An 18,342-nucleotide genomic window follows, 5' to 3' on the forward strand; every position below is an offset into this window, starting at 1 on the left:
TTGGCGCATGTGTTTGCAGAAAAAATGTCTGCTTATAGCTCAAGACCCGTAGACACTTAAGTGCTAAGGACGAGGTGGTCTCGTCCTCAGCACAGCCAGCTCCAGTGGTGCTGAAGGCAAGACCCTCCTGTCCTTACCACTCTAGCCTTTAATAGGTCTACAGGATATTACTGACAGAGCCGGCGTCACTAGACCAAATTAAATGGACACCCCAATTTTTGCAGCTGATTTCTGTGACCTCCAAAGGACACCATTTACCCTGCATACATTTGGTCAGTCACTGAACACACAAGCACCATGCTACATACAAAAACGCACAAAAGATACCATTGAGGGAAAGGAAGCGATCACGCTGTGGGGGAATGGGAGGATTTTACAGGGGATGGCCCAAATGCCTTATACTATCTAGGGATACATGCAGCAGCCACCCCAAAGTAGAAATACAAAATGGATCAGATTCTAGGCCTCTGCTGTTGAAGATCAGCAGTGTTGTTTACCACCTCCAGAGGGCTAATAGGAGTGGAAAGTCCATTGGCAGAAACTTAGGAAATAACACAAAGGGTCTAAAAGAACCAGGCTGGGAAAGCTTGCATTGCCAATTGAGGAATTCATACCTGTTTAGGCTTTACCAGTGTGTAACTGGACTCCTGCCACAGACGGGGTGATTGACTGTGTAATAATAGGATTTTACGTGGTGAATGCCTCGGCCTGCAGCCTGCGAGCTAATCGCTTACAATCCTATTACTTACCCGGAGGATTTAGCACTGACTTCAGTTGTCCCTGTAGCTTTTGTACGGTCAGAAGGCCTGTATGCACTTCTTGGACTTGCCAAGAACGATGAGGTTGTTCAGTATTAATAACTCTCCTCATGAAAGGCACTTTTCATGTGTCTCTTTGTATCACAATCCTTTATTATTTTTTTTGTTCAAAAGTACATAAACAAAACAGTGCAAAAATAGAAGAACACCTTGTTCATGACAAAAAAATGCAGTAATAAAAAAAGGCAAACAAAAACAGAAATGTAATACCAGAATCACTATTTCAAACATTGATAAGGTGAATAATACCACAAAAACAGAAAAGGCATACCCCCAGATGCATCAAGAACCCATTTTGCTATTCCTTAATACCCTGTTGCATCCCTGAAATTGATCTGTGCACATATGTTGCGCACACACATGCCCTTAGGTCATGTGTGTGCGCAACATGAAACTTTGAAAAATGCACTTTAGTGCATTTTTCAAAGTTTTTGCAAATTACCATGAAGTTCAACTTCATGGTAATTTGCGAGCCCTATTAGCGAAATAGCTATTTTTTAAACTTTAATGCATTGCATTTAAGGAATCTCAATTTGAGATTCCTTAAATGCAAGTAATCGCAATTTTGCAATTTCTTAATTAGCGATTTTTGCATTTGGAATGATGCATCCCAAATGCAAAAATACCGGTCGCAAAGGGGCAGATTCTGAGGATCTGCCCCTTTGCGAGCGGATTTTACCTTGATGCATCTTAATCACAAGAAATAAAGAAATATATACATTCAAGGCTAAAATCCCTAGTGTAATCCCAAGGACACCAAAAATATAAAACCTAGTCCTGTGAAATGTGTTCGGCAAGGATCTGCCTTTTATACATTGGGGCTTATGGTTGAGGTAGGTGGAGGGCCAAGTCCTGCTGGCCGCTCTGTCACTGTCTGAGGCCTGGGCTATGTCCTGCTGGCAAAAGCCCTGAAAGACTCACAGCTGGGATTTAACAACAACACACCACATTGGCATTGTGTAGAGAGCAAGAAGGACTGCCCTCATGTGGGGATGGGAAATACCCACACCAGGCCACCTGACCCTGGCATGCCTTCCTCACTGGTGTGGAAGGGCCACACAATGCTCGCGAGGGATGGGAGAGTTAGCGCCTGTCTTCCTCGACCTCCTACTGAAAACACTGGTGCACTAGCCACCCCCTAGAAACAGGACAGATCAGGAGATCCAATCAGGGATGTAAAATTGGCTGTGTGACAGGCAGTGGTGGTCGCTATTGAATGGGGGTGGTAGGGCGGGGGAGGGTGAGGGTGGTAAATGAAAAATAAAACATTTTAAAACGCTATCTGCAGGCCGCCTGCCACCTTTCGGTCCTCTTCCACTCCTCGACAGCAGGAATCAGGACCCAGGCTCCTGACTCCCCTAGCCAATCACGACGCTGCCTTACAGCAGCGTTGTGATTGATCTGAGTGCTGTTGTTCGGAATTCAGAGAGGGTGTGGGAGCCTGTGCAAGTTCCTCACCTGACTGTGTATTAGAGCCTGGTGGGGAACATGAAAAGTGTGCATGACGGTTTGGCTATCCCAAGACGGCCGGCCAAACTGTCATGCACACTTTAGAGTGTGCTCACCATTCCTCTCCCTGGCCCCTGATCTGGCAGCACAGCCCGCCCACACCAGGAACGGAAAACTAAAATATAATAACATTGGATATTATCATTTTGGTTTTCCCTTAACCCCTTCGGTGCACATGACGGCCCCCGGCCGCCATGCGTCATGGTGGGCGTATGCGGAGGATGGCCGGGGCTGTCCGTAACCCGCCCGCTATTTAAATCGTCCGCACAGGGCGAAAATGTGCGCATCGCTGAAGGGGTTAACTACTTCTCGCAAAGCAGTGGGGCGACCAATGACACTTCTTAGCCTCGGTCCGTGTGGATGAGTAAGTGCCTGACCGAACCAAGCATCACACTGCTTCCCATGCTACACTATACCCAGAAGTAACTTCATGGAAGGTGGTATTTATACTGCAAACTGGCTGTAGTGCTGGCTGGCTCCAGGGCACTGTGCTCTTGGGCTTCAAGGCCAGGCAAGCTAACAAGCCTGGATGACGTGGGGCGCACTCAACATTACTTTCATCGGTGCTTGTCATGTTGGGGGGGTAAGCAGAGCTCTGGTTGCCTCCAGGAGAATGAGGATCCATGTACCCCGCTACAACAGGCTTCAAGGCATCTGCTCAATTTCATTAGTATCAAGCTAAAGCCTAGATTAAGCCAAGTGTAGAATCGAGTTGCGTTGTGATCCTGTACTTGACATACAAAGAGGATTTGGACACTGCCTCCATTGGTTTCCTAGATGCTATGGACGATATTAAAATGACATCCCAGCAAGGACCCGCCTTTTTCCTGACTTACTCTCAGAAAGTAGAGCCCAGAGGAGCTCTTCGACAGGGATCTGTGCGCTATCCGAGGAGAACTGAGATGAGAGAGGAGGTAGGACCTTTACAGGGGCTTCCTTTCAGCTCGCGACAACATTGCTCAGTGGTGTATGCTGCACAAGGCATAAAGGACAACTCTCAATTTGCTCTTCCTGGAGCACTGAAAATGTCATGCACAAGAGGTCCATTGCATCAAAGGGTGTTCAGTGAGAATGAACGTGGTCAGTTTCCGTTATTATCACACCTAGACAGGATTCTACAAATTTAATCCTGGGATAGTTGATATTTTCAGAATAAAAAGAGGTGACTTTCCTAAAGAACCCTCAAGAGCACACATTGCTGCTAGGGACTTCTCCTGGTTTGTTTTTCACTTTTTTAGGTTTGAATTTAGACATTCGATACACAAAGGTAGGAAAGCTAAGCTCCCTACACCATAAAGTGACTCTCAGGCCCACTTCATGATGTATCACAGGGTTGTCAATCCGTGCCAGATTTTAAGACTATCCATATAAGATAAATGTACATATCTCTACGGCACACAGCTACATACACAGAGCTTATGCAGGAAATCCGAACTGGATCCGGCCCTCTTGGATGCGTAGTGGTCACCCCTGTTGTAAAGTTTATGTGAAGTGCACATTGTGCTCTAATAACATTTACTACACTCATGACAGGATTTCCAATATCTTTCGATTAAATTTTTCTGACCCGCATAACATTTTGGAGACGAGGGGTCCTCACCATTTGCCCGGGTTAGGAGATTGCGCTTCTGAGATATGCAGCTACAACCACCTGAGCGGCTGCAGTAGTCGTGGGAGTCAGATCCGCTACAATCGGAAGGAAGTCGCTGCAATATGGGTCACCCAGGATCACACCCGGTCAACTTTCTCTGAGCATGGAAAATGTATACATATATTATCACTTTTGTGCACTCTGTGTTACCTTTCAATTTCTCCAGAGGGTTAGTAGGTGGTCTTGAGATAATCTCTGGAACCACCAATCTTCAACAGGAGAGACATTGCAGGAGAGAGATCCCATAAGGTGTCGTGCATGATTGTACTGCTGAATATCGAGGCCAAGAATATCAAAATAGAAGACGAATATTGTGGACAGAATATCGAAAGGTATGTGCATATACGGAAATATAGATTTACTCTTCCTAACTCCACATCTATGTACCTTGAAGACATATATATCACCAAGGTATGAATATGTGGAGCTAGATTCTAGAAAATCTATACTTACATTTCAATATTTTGCATGCAATGTTTTGTCTCCAATATTTGCATGCCTCGATATTCTGGATTAGATAGTCAGGGTGCACACCGTCATCGGCGTCCCCGGGGAGCAGGTCATGGGGAGGTGCTTGCCCTGCCTGGACTTGGGTGAAGGACAGTGGGGTTTAAAGCATCTTCTCTGTTTGGGTCTGCGATGGCCAGGTAGAGCCTTGGGACAGAATCTCTGACTCTGCCCCTGACACTGCTTTGACTACTTTGTTCCCCTGGAGTAATTTCCCTCTTCAGGTTTACCTGTCTCTGTCTGCTCTCCCCTCTCCACCTTTCCCTCTACCTTCCATTCCCCATAAGACGTGTGTCTTGGATATGCTATGCGCTAATATCTTGTATTACTGTGTAAGCTAACGTTTTTCTTCTAAGCATGTACTGGTAACTGGAGATGTAACTGATGTAACTATGTAACAATGTTCTGAAACAATGTCCTATCTCATGTAAAGCACTATGATACTTCCGGGTCTAGCCAGCGCTATATACAACTTTCCAAATAAATAAATAAATCCCCTCCTTTGATGTCCTCCTCCTTCTCCTTACAGGTTACAGTGTAACTGGATTTCCCAACAGGTATGGGCAACCACCCATCCTAATCTAGGCCCAATATCAACTACTCCTATTGCTTGCTCCCCTACCAGTCCTCGGTGGGCCCCAAAGAGTTCAGTATGGCTGGTTGTAAGATATCCTCTCCTATTGGTTGCCCTCCTGGCACTCACCTCAGAAGATATAACTGACTGTTTAATACCCATGACTATGAGTTGCGCCTCTGTCGCTCCTGTGTGGCCTCAGAGGTTTATGCCATGGAGAAAGGATACCTGTACCCCATGGGAAGCACCTTTCACCTCTGGGCTCCTCCTGACCTTCCTACTCGTGGTGGAACTGTCTGATACAGACTACTCTAAAGATGGTGGAAATGTGTGTGCTTGCATGATTGCGTTTTTACCCACACGCTTCAAACACATGTGCACATGCAGACAGATCCTTGAGGTGCCACAGTTTGAGCCATCTGTGCCTCACCAGCATGACAAAAAACTGCTTTCCACAAGGGCAACGCTGCAGTCAAGCACTCTCTAATCGCCCATACACCAATATACATTCCTTAAGTGGTTGGTGGTCACTTTTGTTTCCTTGGGCTTGCGGCAAATCACTATTGAATGGAAAACGACACCAGTTCCTGGGAAGATGATTTAAAAATGTAGCCTTTTTCTAGGTGTACTTTTTCTTCTGTCCTGATTGGGTACCTTGTATCTTGTAGGAAAGGGAAAAGTAACAATGGAGTCAAAAACCTGGCCTTCCTTAACTCCACTAAGTATAGGAGCAGTTGTTCCCGAATCAAACGCCAAAGCATCTTCACTAGGGATTTCAGTCAATTCAATTCAAAAAGACTTTATTTCGGTTTTACAAAAACCATAAAAGTACATATGCATTAAAACAATTAAAACACATACATTGTAAACACATTTCATAAAGTGCCATAAGTTAAAAAGTACAGTATCATCTTTACATCAGGAGCAAAGTGACAAGTGCATTCATCTCAGAAAACCATTACATATCCAAACAATTTCTTAACCTAACAGTCAGTTTTAAAAATTCTGTAATATGGAGAATACTGTCATTATGCAAAAGTTGTAAATACATTAATGCCGGTTTTATCTGGGTAAAATTAAGTTTTTGTAAAAGAGTTACCAGGTAGCGCTTGTGTGGATATTCATGAAATCTACATAAACATTTAAAATGCAGCATATCCTGTGGAGACTTTACGTCGCAGCCACAGGGTGCTGCCAGTTTATTAAAAACATCAGTTTTTGGTCTAATAAGCAGATGATGGAAAAGATTTAACCTGAACCTTGTTAACAGGAACTTTTCATGCAAGGTCAGTGAGCCCAACAAATACGGCTCTGCAGTTCCACACGTTTTCAACATGACAAATTTTCTCACGCTTTGTTTCTGGAGTTCCGCTTCTTCCCTCTGGGTCTTTCTAACCACGAGGAAGTCCCGTTTAATTACCTCCACATCGCCCTTAACAATCTTACTCGGGTGTTCGAACAATTCCAGGCATCCAAGCCTAGCAAAGCTGGATTTCACATATTTTAACCACGGGGAACCCATTGCCTTGTCCTGGGTCATGTAATCATTCTAAATCAGATGTGTCAATGGTATATCCTGATTTAACCACAGTTTTAGCCAACAGGTCAAAGGGCGTAAAGAAAAAATGTCACTTAGATATTGCATCCCTAACTCTTCATGTACCGGGAGATTAGGTGTGCCTGCAGGAACGCACAAGATACGCTACAGGAAGAAGTTTTCAACACTCTGAAGCTGCTCACCGGCAATGTACCCCTAAATTTCACTACCATAAGTAGCAGTTGCTACCGCTTTTGCATTATAAAGTTTCAGCATGGCACTGGTAGGTTTTTTACCCAGTTTTGATGCAAAATTGAAAATGGAGGCATTAACCCTGACCATTTCCCCTTTCTTTTCTGTAAGATGAGGACCCCAATTAAGCTTGGAGTCAAAAAGAACCCCAAGATACGAAAATGTCTTTGTTATAGGAATCACTTCATCATCAAGTTTAAAAGAAAAGTTCCTGCTAGGTTGTTGGCCAACTTGCATGACGAATGATTTCGAGTTGTTGACCATAAGGTCTCTATCCGTCATGAACAGTTTAAAAGCATTTAATAAAGCCTGAAGGCCCCTCTCAGTTCTGGAAATTAAAACCGCATGATCTGCATTTAAAAGTACAGGAATCCCCCGCCTACCAACTCTGGGGCAGTCAGCCTGTACATCCTGCAACGCACTATCAAGGTCATTAATATAGAAATTAAAAAGGAAGGGGGCCAGGATACACCCTTGGCGAACACCCTTCTTGATGTCAAAATTATTTGTTGTGCTCAGATCTTGAGAGTATCTCACATTTGCTCTAGTATTGCTATGCAAGTCGGCCAGAAAGTTGATAATTCCACTATCTACACCCTTCACCCTCATGGACTGCCAGAGCCTTCCCCTGTCTACACAGTCGAAGGCTGAGGACAAGTCCATGAAGGCGAGGTGGATGGTGCCCCTTTGAACCACAGTGTACTTGCTAAGTATTAGAAAAAGTTAAGACACTGCGTCACTGTGGATCGACCACTACAGAACCCATACTGACTGATGGACATGATATTATTTTCCGACGTCCAATCAGAAAGTCTCTGCAGTACGATTCTTCCTATGATTTTAACCATGGAGTCTATTAAGGAAATAGGCTTATAACAATTTGGGCTACTTTTGTCCCCTTTCTTAAAGACCGGGACAATCGTAGAGACCCCCCATGATTGTGGACAACCACATTTTGCTGCAGCATTAAAAACGGACTCTAAAATAGGTGCCCAAAAACTTGGCTCAGATTTAAATAGATCAGGAGGAATCCCATCGGGACCAGGAGCTTTCCCAGCTGTTAGTCCCTCAATACCCTCGAAATCCTCATCCCTAGAAAAACTAATCAACTAACCATTAACACTCGAAGCAGAAATAGGCCTTTCATCCACCGGGCTACAATATAATTGCTTAAAGTGTTGTTCCCACTCTTCCTTTGATATGTAGCATTCCAGGCCATCACCAGGTACCTGGACCAGGAAAGGTTTCTTCTTTATCGCCCAGAATCTAGAGCTACACCGCAAAATGAAAGGGTCAAGAATCTCTCTCCATGCCTCCTCTCTTAGGAATTCCTTGTGTTTGGTAATAGTGGATTTATAGTATTTACGACACAGTTGAACTGTCTCCTTTATTCTCGGTTTAGCTGCTAGTGCCAACCTTAAATTTCTGGCTGCTTTAGAACAATCCCGATTAAACCACTTTGGTCCCACAGATTTAAATTTCTTTGCTGGTATCGACAATAGCTGTGTTACCTTGGCCGGCAAACTTTGGAAGGCTTCAAGGACCTTCCTCAGTTGTGGGCCTTCTTGTGTACATGCCAGGATTTCATCAGCGCAGATGGTTTTAATATCTGTATACAACAAATCTGGGGTAACTTTAGACCATTTAAGATGACGTCTCCCATCAGTTGTGCTTACCCTACCTGAAATGAGATTTGGGCCAGCATTAGCTATCCAGGGACCACTCAGGTGGACAGTGAGTTGATTATGATCACTGAATTCACTTTGTTCAATGGCAAAGGAATCCAGAAAGGACTGCATTGGGGATGTTATTAGTACATACTCAATAAAAGTTCCCCTACATTGCCCCTTAAAAGATGGAATCTCAAAGCACTTTGTAGGGTCCGTCAATGCCATGGTCGGTTTTAGATCTAAGTCATTAAGAAGATCGTTGAGAAGTTCCCCCTCTGTCGTATGTTCCAAATGCATACCCTCTAAGCGCGGACAATGCAAATCCGAGATACTTTTCAAAAGAAGATCCCCACAAGGATGAACATTAAAATCACCCAATATCATAAGGTTGTGATTACAATCCCTCATGGAATTTCTAATAAAAACATTCAGCGTGGATCTCTCACTATTAACTGAGCATAGATTGACAGCATTATAAAAATTGACCAAACCAGACACAGTTTTCTCCCGTTAAAATTAGACCGATAATGCCAGAATTGTTTGTAATAGCTCTGCGAATTTTACCCGATAACGCAACAGAGATGAACGCGACCATCCCCTCCTTTGCTCTTCCCCTGGTTGTTGCTATTGCAGGAACATAAAATGCTTTGTAACCTTCCAAAAAATGGTTACATTCAACTGATCAAGTCTCCTGCAAACAGATAACCTGAAACTGCTTGATGTACGTTATCCAATTATAGTCCTCCATCTCACCCAATCCTGCAATGTTCCAAGAAATTACATTATTTCCACTTAATCTTGCCCGTGTGCTTTCCTCATGTCCCATTTCATCCAGTGTCTCTGTTACTTGTTCATCAGATTCCTCACGTCAATCGCACGCCTCCAGGCCTGAGAGTGAATCAAATCTGTTCTGCGTTACAACATTGAACCCATTCATACCATGACTATCAACATTGTACCGATGTACTGCTTCAGGAACCGGGGGCTGGAAAGGGATAAATAAACCAGTTTCCCCGCGTTTAGGAGGGGCTTTAATTAGATGGGTATAAAAGTACCCAAGGGGACGTACACACACACTGTTCACATTGTAAACTAAAGAGGCTGCTCTTAATAGAACTGTAGCCACGTGTTGGGGGTGTTTGAAATTAACTACAATACAGCCCCCACTAGATGTTTTTGTAGACGGGCCAATCCAGTTAACCCTTCGAGTTGACAAAATTTGGTCAGAGTATGCAATTGGAAAGCCACATTTGTTGTTCAACCATGATACCGTTTTATTTTTTAATGAATCATGGGATTCCTCATGTGGCTGAGTTAAATGAGGATCAATGGGCGGAACATTTGTTAAATCAACCACATAAGCTGCACAATCAGGAGGAAGGTTAATGTAGCGACTTTTCTTTACTTGTCTAATATCTGGGTTACCCCCAGGAACTACTATAGGCTGGGTATTCTGACTGATTGAGAGTGTAGAACTAGATGGTGCGGATTCAGATACAGCCATTTTATGACTATTCTGCTGTGAAGGCATTCTACAAGTGCCCTGCCCATCTCTATTATGACCCTTATCCACAGTCTTAGGTTTTACGGCTGAGGTAGAAGATAGGTGTGTTGTTATCAATGCACCTAATCTATTAACTTCTAGGGCCACACTATCCAATTTAGCTCTCAGGGGTTTCATTAACTCTTCAATCTTTGCCTCTAGTTTTTCTTCAAGGGTACTAATCAATAGTGCAAATTGCGCCAGATTAATGTTTATGGCCGCTACATTATTCCCCACATGTAAATCAGATTCTCTGGCATGGCTATTTGGCGCTGGTTGCACTATATCTGCTCTTTTCTTTCCATGCTTCCCCCCCCCCCGCGTTTAGTCATTGGCTTTCTACATGATCTCACTGGTCTAGGAGAAGGTGAGGGCAATGGCTGCTCAGTTGCCTCAGTAGATATGTTGGATACATTTTCCTCGAAATCAACATGAACCTGCGCTTCAACAGCCATGACAGACCTATTGCTCACTTCAGGTATATCATCTATGGCTAAGTCTACAGTTAGTGGCGGCATAACATCATCATCTGGCACCCGGTTACTCCCACGACCTAATGAGGCCCTACGTTCACTGTTAATTTGAGTTACCTTTTTTTACCAGATAATTATCCATAGTGCCTAATCCAGGTGCAGACCTATCTTTATTTACTTTGGACATTGTCCCAATATAGAACAAGACAACAAGCTTCAAATGCACTTTAACCGTTAACAGGTGAAATACAATGAAAGTCTCACTTGGGTAAACAAGTCCTTGAATGCAGGCCCAAAGTCCGTGGCCCAGCCCGGCCTCCTATGGCCTGTGAGGGCCTAAGAGGGCCCGCCCTTTGCCCGGGCTTAGCCCGGCGCCGCCCGTGCGCGTCCCGCGGGGCGGGAAAAGGTTGTTACCTTTAAGGATATGACGATATGGGGGCGGAATTCGGTCGCGGTGTTGGCCCTGCGGTCTCCTGGGCCTCAGAGTCCTTCCAAAGTTACTGCCCCCAAACGTTGCGCCTAACCTCAGAGGCGAAGCGTCTCCCGGGAAGCGGGAGGCGCGAGTAGTTTTTCAAAGCCCAGGTGAGAGGGGGGCGGAGCTTCGGTCGCGGTGTTGGCCCTGCGGTCTCCTAGGCCTCAGAGTCCTTCCAAAGTTCGTTTTACTGCCCCCAAACATTGCGCCTAACCTCAGAGGCAAACCGTCTCCCGCGAAGCGGGGGGCGCGAGTAGTTTTTCAAAGCCCCGGTGAGAGGGGGGCGGAGCTTCGGTCGCGGTGTTGGCCCTGCGGTCTCCTGGGCCTCAGAGTCCTTCCAAAGTTTGTTTTACTGCCCTCAAACATTGCGCCTAACCTCAGAGGCGAAGCGTCTCCCGCGAAGCGGGAGGCGCAAGTAGTTTTTCAAAGCCCCGGTGGGAGGGGGGCGGAGCTTTGGTCGCGGTGTTGGCCCTGCGGTCTCCTGGGCCTCAGAGTCCTTCCAAAGTTCGTTTTACTGCCCCCAAACGTTGCGCCTAACCTCAGAGTCAACATTCCAGCCGAGCACCACTGAATGCACCATCCTCAGTCCTTAAAGATGCGCATTACGAAGCATCACATCCTCCTTGCAGCTCTTCAGTAGATAGCCAGCCTGACATTTTGTGATATAGGCACATTCTTCTACACAAAAACGCAGTTTTTCTCAGGTGTGGTATTTGTGCCCATCCAGGGCGAGAGCTATGCATATTCATATATATGAAGTGTGACAGTTTTGACACAGTACTAATAGCATTTGCGCTTTAATTACTGCAATTGTATTTTCTTGTGTACTTCTATTGGGGTAGATATAGCACGTGATTGTCATTATATATGACGGTACTATATCTTCCGAGTGTCATGCATTATTTTTTGCTCACTCACGACTTGATATGATATGCCTGAACGAGTGCCCATTGTGGGCTATATTTTACGTGAGTAACAGAGTTGGACTGCCATTGCCCATTTTGGGCAGTATTATCCTTGAATTATAATTTGAGCATTATCGCTTTCATGTTTGTTGTCGGGCCAAGCAATATCTTGATTCATGAATTCAAATTATGTATGTGTGTACGCCTATTGTTTGGTGATGTATACCGTCTTAAGATGGCGGCCATTTACGACAATAATACTGCAGTCCTTCTCTGCTTTTGATTACGCTGAATGACATCTTTTTTAAGGAGACGAGCGCCTATGCTCTTTGCACAATTTGATAAAGCCCTATGGCGAAACGCGTCGTTGCTGTTTAGTTCCCTGAAATAAACCTGTTGTGGAACTACCCCCTGCGTGTGCTGCTTTCCTTTGGATGTACAGTCCGTGGATGTTTGGAGCTGTGATTTTTTTAACGGGCACACCCACGTTTCGTGTGCACCCGCTCACAAGTGCAACTGGCTGGTGTTTGGTAGCGGTGGATATATATATATATATATATATATATATATATATATATATATATATATATATATATATATATATATATATATATATTACCTACTGGCGGTCGCCAGTAGGTAGTTATAGTTAGGATAATTTTCAATGTTAAATCTCAACATTCTATTTTGAATAACTTTGGCGCCGGTTGACGAATCTGCCTGAAATTTTCAGGAAAATGGTCTCATGGCGGTCCGGTCCTTCCCTGAAAGTTTGGGGGGGATTCGTCAAGCGGGGGGCGAGATAAAAGGGGGGTCCCAAAACGCGTTTTCCCCATGTTAATTTCCATAGGGCGGTCGATTTCACTTTTAGCCCGAACGGCTGAATGGATTTCCACCAAACTTGGCAAAATTGTAGGGACTGGTAGCCCGATGTGCCTTTGCTATGTCTCAAGATATGTGCTCCAGTGGATTTTGAGTAATTTAGGTTCAAAAAAATATATATATCTATAGGCGCTCTCCCGTGCGCGCACCGGAGTGCGCTCCAGGCGCGACACGCGACTTGCGCGCAGGAAGCTGATTGGATCTCAGTTGTCTGTAAACATTCTAAACAGTGCGGAGCGGCCGCCATCTTGTGTCTCGGTAAAATCGAGACACAAGGGGTTTGAAAAAAAAAGGGGCAAATGACCATAAGGGGGAAGAGTAGACCCCCTCTGACCCCCTAGGTTTGATGTAGGGACTAAAATAGGGTCCTGCAGGGCATTAAAAAATTTTTTTCGTTTTGCGCGGGGGAAGCGCATGGTACGCGCACCGGCGAAGCACGGGGAAAATCCAGGACCATATTTATGAAGGCCTTGCGCTGTTAGTTTTGCGCTTCCTGTGCGTCAATTTTTGTGACGCACCAGCGGTGTAAAAAAATGCGCATTGTTATGCAATATTTAAAAAGTGACGCATCTATCTAGATGCGTCACTTTTTAAATATAGTGCAACGAGGTACATTTTATTACACTGCTGGTGTTATGCGTCACTTTTCTGTGCGCACTCCTTATGACATTCCAGATGTGTCATATTTAATGTATGACGAATCATGTTGCAGATACAATATGGCGCAGAGTTTTAAAAAGTGACCCATGTACCTAGATGCGTCACTTTTTAAAAATAGCGTCAGGTATAATGCATGCAGAGGGGGTGTTCTCCCGCAAAAAGCTTTGTAATAGCGACGCAGTGAAATCTTTGAGATTTCACTGCGTCAGTTTTAGGATGCTGTTGCGTCAAAATCTTGTGCCTGCTTTACAGCAGGTGTTAGACTGAGGCAAGACCTTTCATATGCTGCTTTCCCCATTTGAAAGGACACATTACTGGAGTTGCGTCACTTTTGTGACGCACTCCAGCAATGCGTTACTTGGAATGTCATAAGGAGTGCGCACAGAAAAGTGACGCATTGCACCAGTAGTGTAAAAAAATGTGTTGCGTTGCGTTATATTTAAAAAGTGAGGTATCTAGGTAGATGGGTCACTTTTTAAAATCAAGCGCCACATTATATCTGCGTGAGGTATAATGCATGCAGAGGGGGTGTTCTCCCACTAAAAGCTTTGTAATAGCGACGCAGTGAAATGTTTGAGATTTCACTGCGTCACTTTTAGGATGCTGTTGCATCCTTTAAATATAGTGCAACGAGGCACATTTTATTACACTGCTGGTGTGATGCGTCACTTTTCTGTCCACAGTCCTTATGACATTCCAGATGTGTCATATTTAATGTATGACGAATCATGTTGCAAGGAGTTACAGATACGTCAGTATTTCTGACATATGTGTAAACATAAAAGTGATGCGAGGCCGGCGCAAAATTTTGACGCAATAGCATCCTAAAAGTGACGCAGGGAAATCTCATAGATTTCAGTACGTTGTTATTACCAAGCTTTTTGCGAGGGATTGCCCCCTCTGCATACATTATACCTGATGCAGATACAATATGGCGCAGAGTTTTAAAAAGTGACCCATGTACCTAGATGCGTCACTTTTTAAAAAATAGTGTCAGGTATAATGCATGCAGAGGGGGTGTTCCTTGCAAAAAGCTTGGTAATAATGACGCAGTGCGTCACTTTTAGGATGCAGTTGCGCCAAAATCTTGCGCCTGCTTCACAGCAAACCTTTCACATGGTGCTTTTTCCATGTGAAAGGACACATTACTGGAGTTGCGTCACTTTTGTGACGCACTCCTGCAATGCGTTACTTTTGTGTTTACAGATATGTCAGAAATACTGACATATCTGTAACTCCTTGCGAATTGATTAGTCATATATTAAATATGACATATCTGGAATGTCATAAGGAGTGCGTCCAGAAAAGTGACGCATCGCTATTTTCACGTAGCGATGCGTCACTTTTCAGAAATGAGGCCTCCAGTTTATTCACTGTGTCATAACTTTCTTTTCTAACATTCACCTTCTTTCAGTCCTCCTACTTCACTTCCTTTCACCTCTCATACCTTTCTGTTCTTTCTTACTCATTCTCCTTTCAATTATCAATGCACTATATTTCACTTACTCTTCATTTTTTAAGATTATAGCTCTTTGATGAGAATTGGAGGTAGTTCTGAAAAGAACTTTTGGTTTTCTTCTTTTAACTGAAGAGGAACAAAAACAGGGAATAGAAACTGCTCAACAGGAGCAAAAAGAAAAGAAAAAAATTAGGGGTGGGAAGGGCAGTGATGGTTCTCCAATGCCCGAACCATGAGCAGGACACTTTGCTCCCCATAGGTGAGGAGTTGATTGCAGTATCTGCATCTGACGACCCCATGGTTGAATGCAGGTTGAATGTTTGCTACCTGCCCCTGAGATTGTTCTCTTCCAGAAGAAGTTGCTCCTCCTGTTGATGTAGAGGCCCCATCTCTGGGAACCTCCTGTGCCAGAGCCCTGACACTTTCCCGGGCAAAATTCTGGGGGTGCCTCCTCTCCACATGGCGAATCATGGTGAAGTTGCCAAAAGAGTATTTTTTTGGGGGGTTACCCCGTGACAGGACCTGTTTGCAGATCCTGCACTCTACTTTTGGTGCATTCACCTTCTTCTGGCCTTCTGGAAACTTAAAAAATTTCCAGATGAAATGTTCCTTCACCTTTGGGGTAGGAGGCTCTTCATCAATGAAATCATTGGAGTCATCTTCACTGCTGGATGGTCTGGCAGCCATGATGAATCCAGGAATATGGAGCAGCAAAAAAGGCAGGTCTTTCAGTCACAAAAGTGAAAGAAGAAGTGAAGGAAATGGGTGGGGATTTCATTCATTGTAAAAAAAAACTGTTAGCAACCAATGAAAAGTGTTATTTTAGGGTCACATGACCCGACGCGTTTACGCTGCGCGCTCCGGAGCACTTCCGGGTGCGTTTACGCAGCGCGATCGTAGGCGCTTCCGGGTCGCAAACGTGGCGCGATCGTAGGCGCTTTTCCGTGCGTTTATGCGCCGCGCACGTATGCGCTTCCGAGGGCACTTACGTTGCGCGCCGAAGTGACGTCATCAATCTTTTATAGAAATGCATAATCATTTTCCATATTAAAAAAAACAAATTTTATTTGTATGGTACGAAATGTTTTGCATTATTATTAACTTTTCATTCATATTTTTTTTTCACGAACGACAGTTGCGCTCTGGGTGCGCTTTCAGATGAGCTCTCGGAGAAGCTTACAGGAGAGCTTAGCTGAAAGCTTCCCGGAGCGCGCACCCAGAGCGCAAAAGAAAAAAATTATAAAAAAAAATGAATACTTAAAAAAAAACAGCAAATTGTAAAAAAAAAAAAGGTTAGAAACTCGATATACAAAGGAATTAGCATTTAAAAAACTATGAAATTCACTGAAAAAACCATAGGTTTCACACCAGTTATAGTTAGGAATTAGCATTTAAAAAACCTATGAAATTCACTGAAAAAACCATAGGTTTCACACCAGTTATAGTTAGGAATTAGCATTTAAAAAACCTATTAAATTCACTGAAAAAACCATAGGTTTCACACCAGTTATAGTTAGCTGGAAATTTTACTGATATAAAACCATTGAAATTCCCACGTTATAGTTAGATGGACTCACTATAACTTGCGCGTGCAATGCACTGCTGATGATGTCTTATTAAGCCAGTTAACCAATCAATTTTTAAAAACCATCCATTTAGACACTTATTTAAACATTTATTCTTCCATCAACTTTTACATATACATATATAAAATATATTTATTTTTCAGAAAGACACACATTCACTGGATGGTGTCATCAGTGATGTCATGAGTGATGTCACTGACCATGTCATGAGTGATGTAATATGTGACGTCATCAGCAGTGCATTGCACGCGCAAGTTATAGTGAGTCCATCTAACTATAACGTGGGAATTTCAATGGTTTTATATCAGTAAAATTTCCAGCTAACTATAACTGGTGTGAAACCTATGGTTTTTTCAGTGAATTTAATAGGTTTTTTAAATGCTAATTCCTAACTATAACTGGTGTGAAACCTATGGTTTTTTCAGTGAATATATATATATATATATATGGTGTGTATATATGGATTTAGGTATAGGAAATGTATAGAAACATACCCTTCGATATTTTGGCCCTCAAAATTGTTGTAATGATATTTTGTCCTATCTAATTTCCGAATTTGATATTCCCATCCAACTTCCGTAAGTCTGATGGAACCAGTAACTACTGTAATGAGGGGCGAAGTCTTTCTTCTCATAACACTGAAGGAGAACCAGCTAGACATGGCTCAGATCGAAGAGCGAATCGAGCCCAAGTTAGATATATAAGTGACCCTGACACGTACTCTCTTAACTACCAAGATGTCATTGTGCTTTCTTCCTAGAACTGAGTAATCAATGTCCAGACACGTTTGGGCCTACTCTCCCAAGCACTTAGGGCCCGATGTAGGTAGGGCTTTACCGATCGGTATTGGCCGAAAATACCGATTTTTGGCCCTTACCGATCGGTAAACAGCCATCGAGATGTAGGGAACCAAAAACAGAACGAATCGGATAGAAAACTGATTCGGAATGAGTACCGAATGGGAAAGAATCCGATACGTACATACCGAAAATCGGATATGTAACGAATCGGAAAAACACCGAATCGGTTACAAAGACCGAATCGGTCCTTGTACCGATTCGTTAGTGACACCGAATCGGAAAATCACCGAATCGGTCCTTGTACCGAATCGTTAGTGACACCGAATCGGAAAATCACCGATTCGGTCCTTGTACCGATTCGTTAGTGACACCGAATCGGAAAATCACCGATTCGGTCCAAGAACCGAATCGTTAGTGACACCGAATCGGAAAATCACTGATTCGGTCCATGTACCGAATCGGAAAAAATACCGAATCGGACATGAGCCGAATCGGAATACATGCCGATTCGTATGAATCTCCGATCGGGAAATTCCCCGATTCCGACAGTTGGGGAGATGTAGGGAGGCACAGAAACACCGAAATCGGCTCAAAATCGGTAGAATTCACTCGGTATTTACCATGGATTGCAATCAGGTGGTAACCAACTCCAACCCATATAAACAGTCCCAAAATGCATTGCAACTTGCAGGATGGCAGCTTTCTATGTCATTGCGAGGCGGCTACGGCTACAGCAGGAAGGACAGAGGGAATGGCTAAGAAATGAACAGGTCTACAGACAGAGGATAACCCTGTTCATGCTCACTGAGGCTGAGATCCTACAGAGATACAGGCTGGACTCTGACACCATACTTGAGCTCATCAGGGACCTTAAGCCATACTTGGACCACCACACCCCAAGGGCACACGCCATCCCTGCGCACGTCCAGGTGCTATGCAGCCTACACCTGGTAGCGTCTGGCAGCTATCAAAGTGGAGTAGCAGCAGCAGGAGGGGTGAGCCAGAGCAGCCTGTCAAGGTTCTTCCACATATTCCTTGACGCCA

The 18,342-nt window shown here is 44.0% G+C and overlaps 1 protein-coding gene and 1 pseudogene across 1 annotated transcript in view; both read right to left on the reverse strand.

Moving 5' to 3' along the window:
- The window catches only part of SLC16A10 (solute carrier family 16 member 10), a 436,189-nt gene that overhangs the window by 100,907 nt on the left and 316,940 nt on the right, over positions 1-18,342 (reverse strand). The window lies entirely within an intron of this gene.
- Positions 7,481-9,266, reverse strand: LOC147708685 (uncharacterized; annotated as a pseudogene).

Source organism: Lissotriton vulgaris, chromosome 6, assembly GCF_964263255.1.
Source record: "Lissotriton vulgaris chromosome 6, aLisVul1.2, whole genome shotgun sequence".
Classification (NCBI taxonomy): Eukaryota; Metazoa; Chordata; class Amphibia; order Caudata; family Salamandridae; genus Lissotriton; species Lissotriton vulgaris.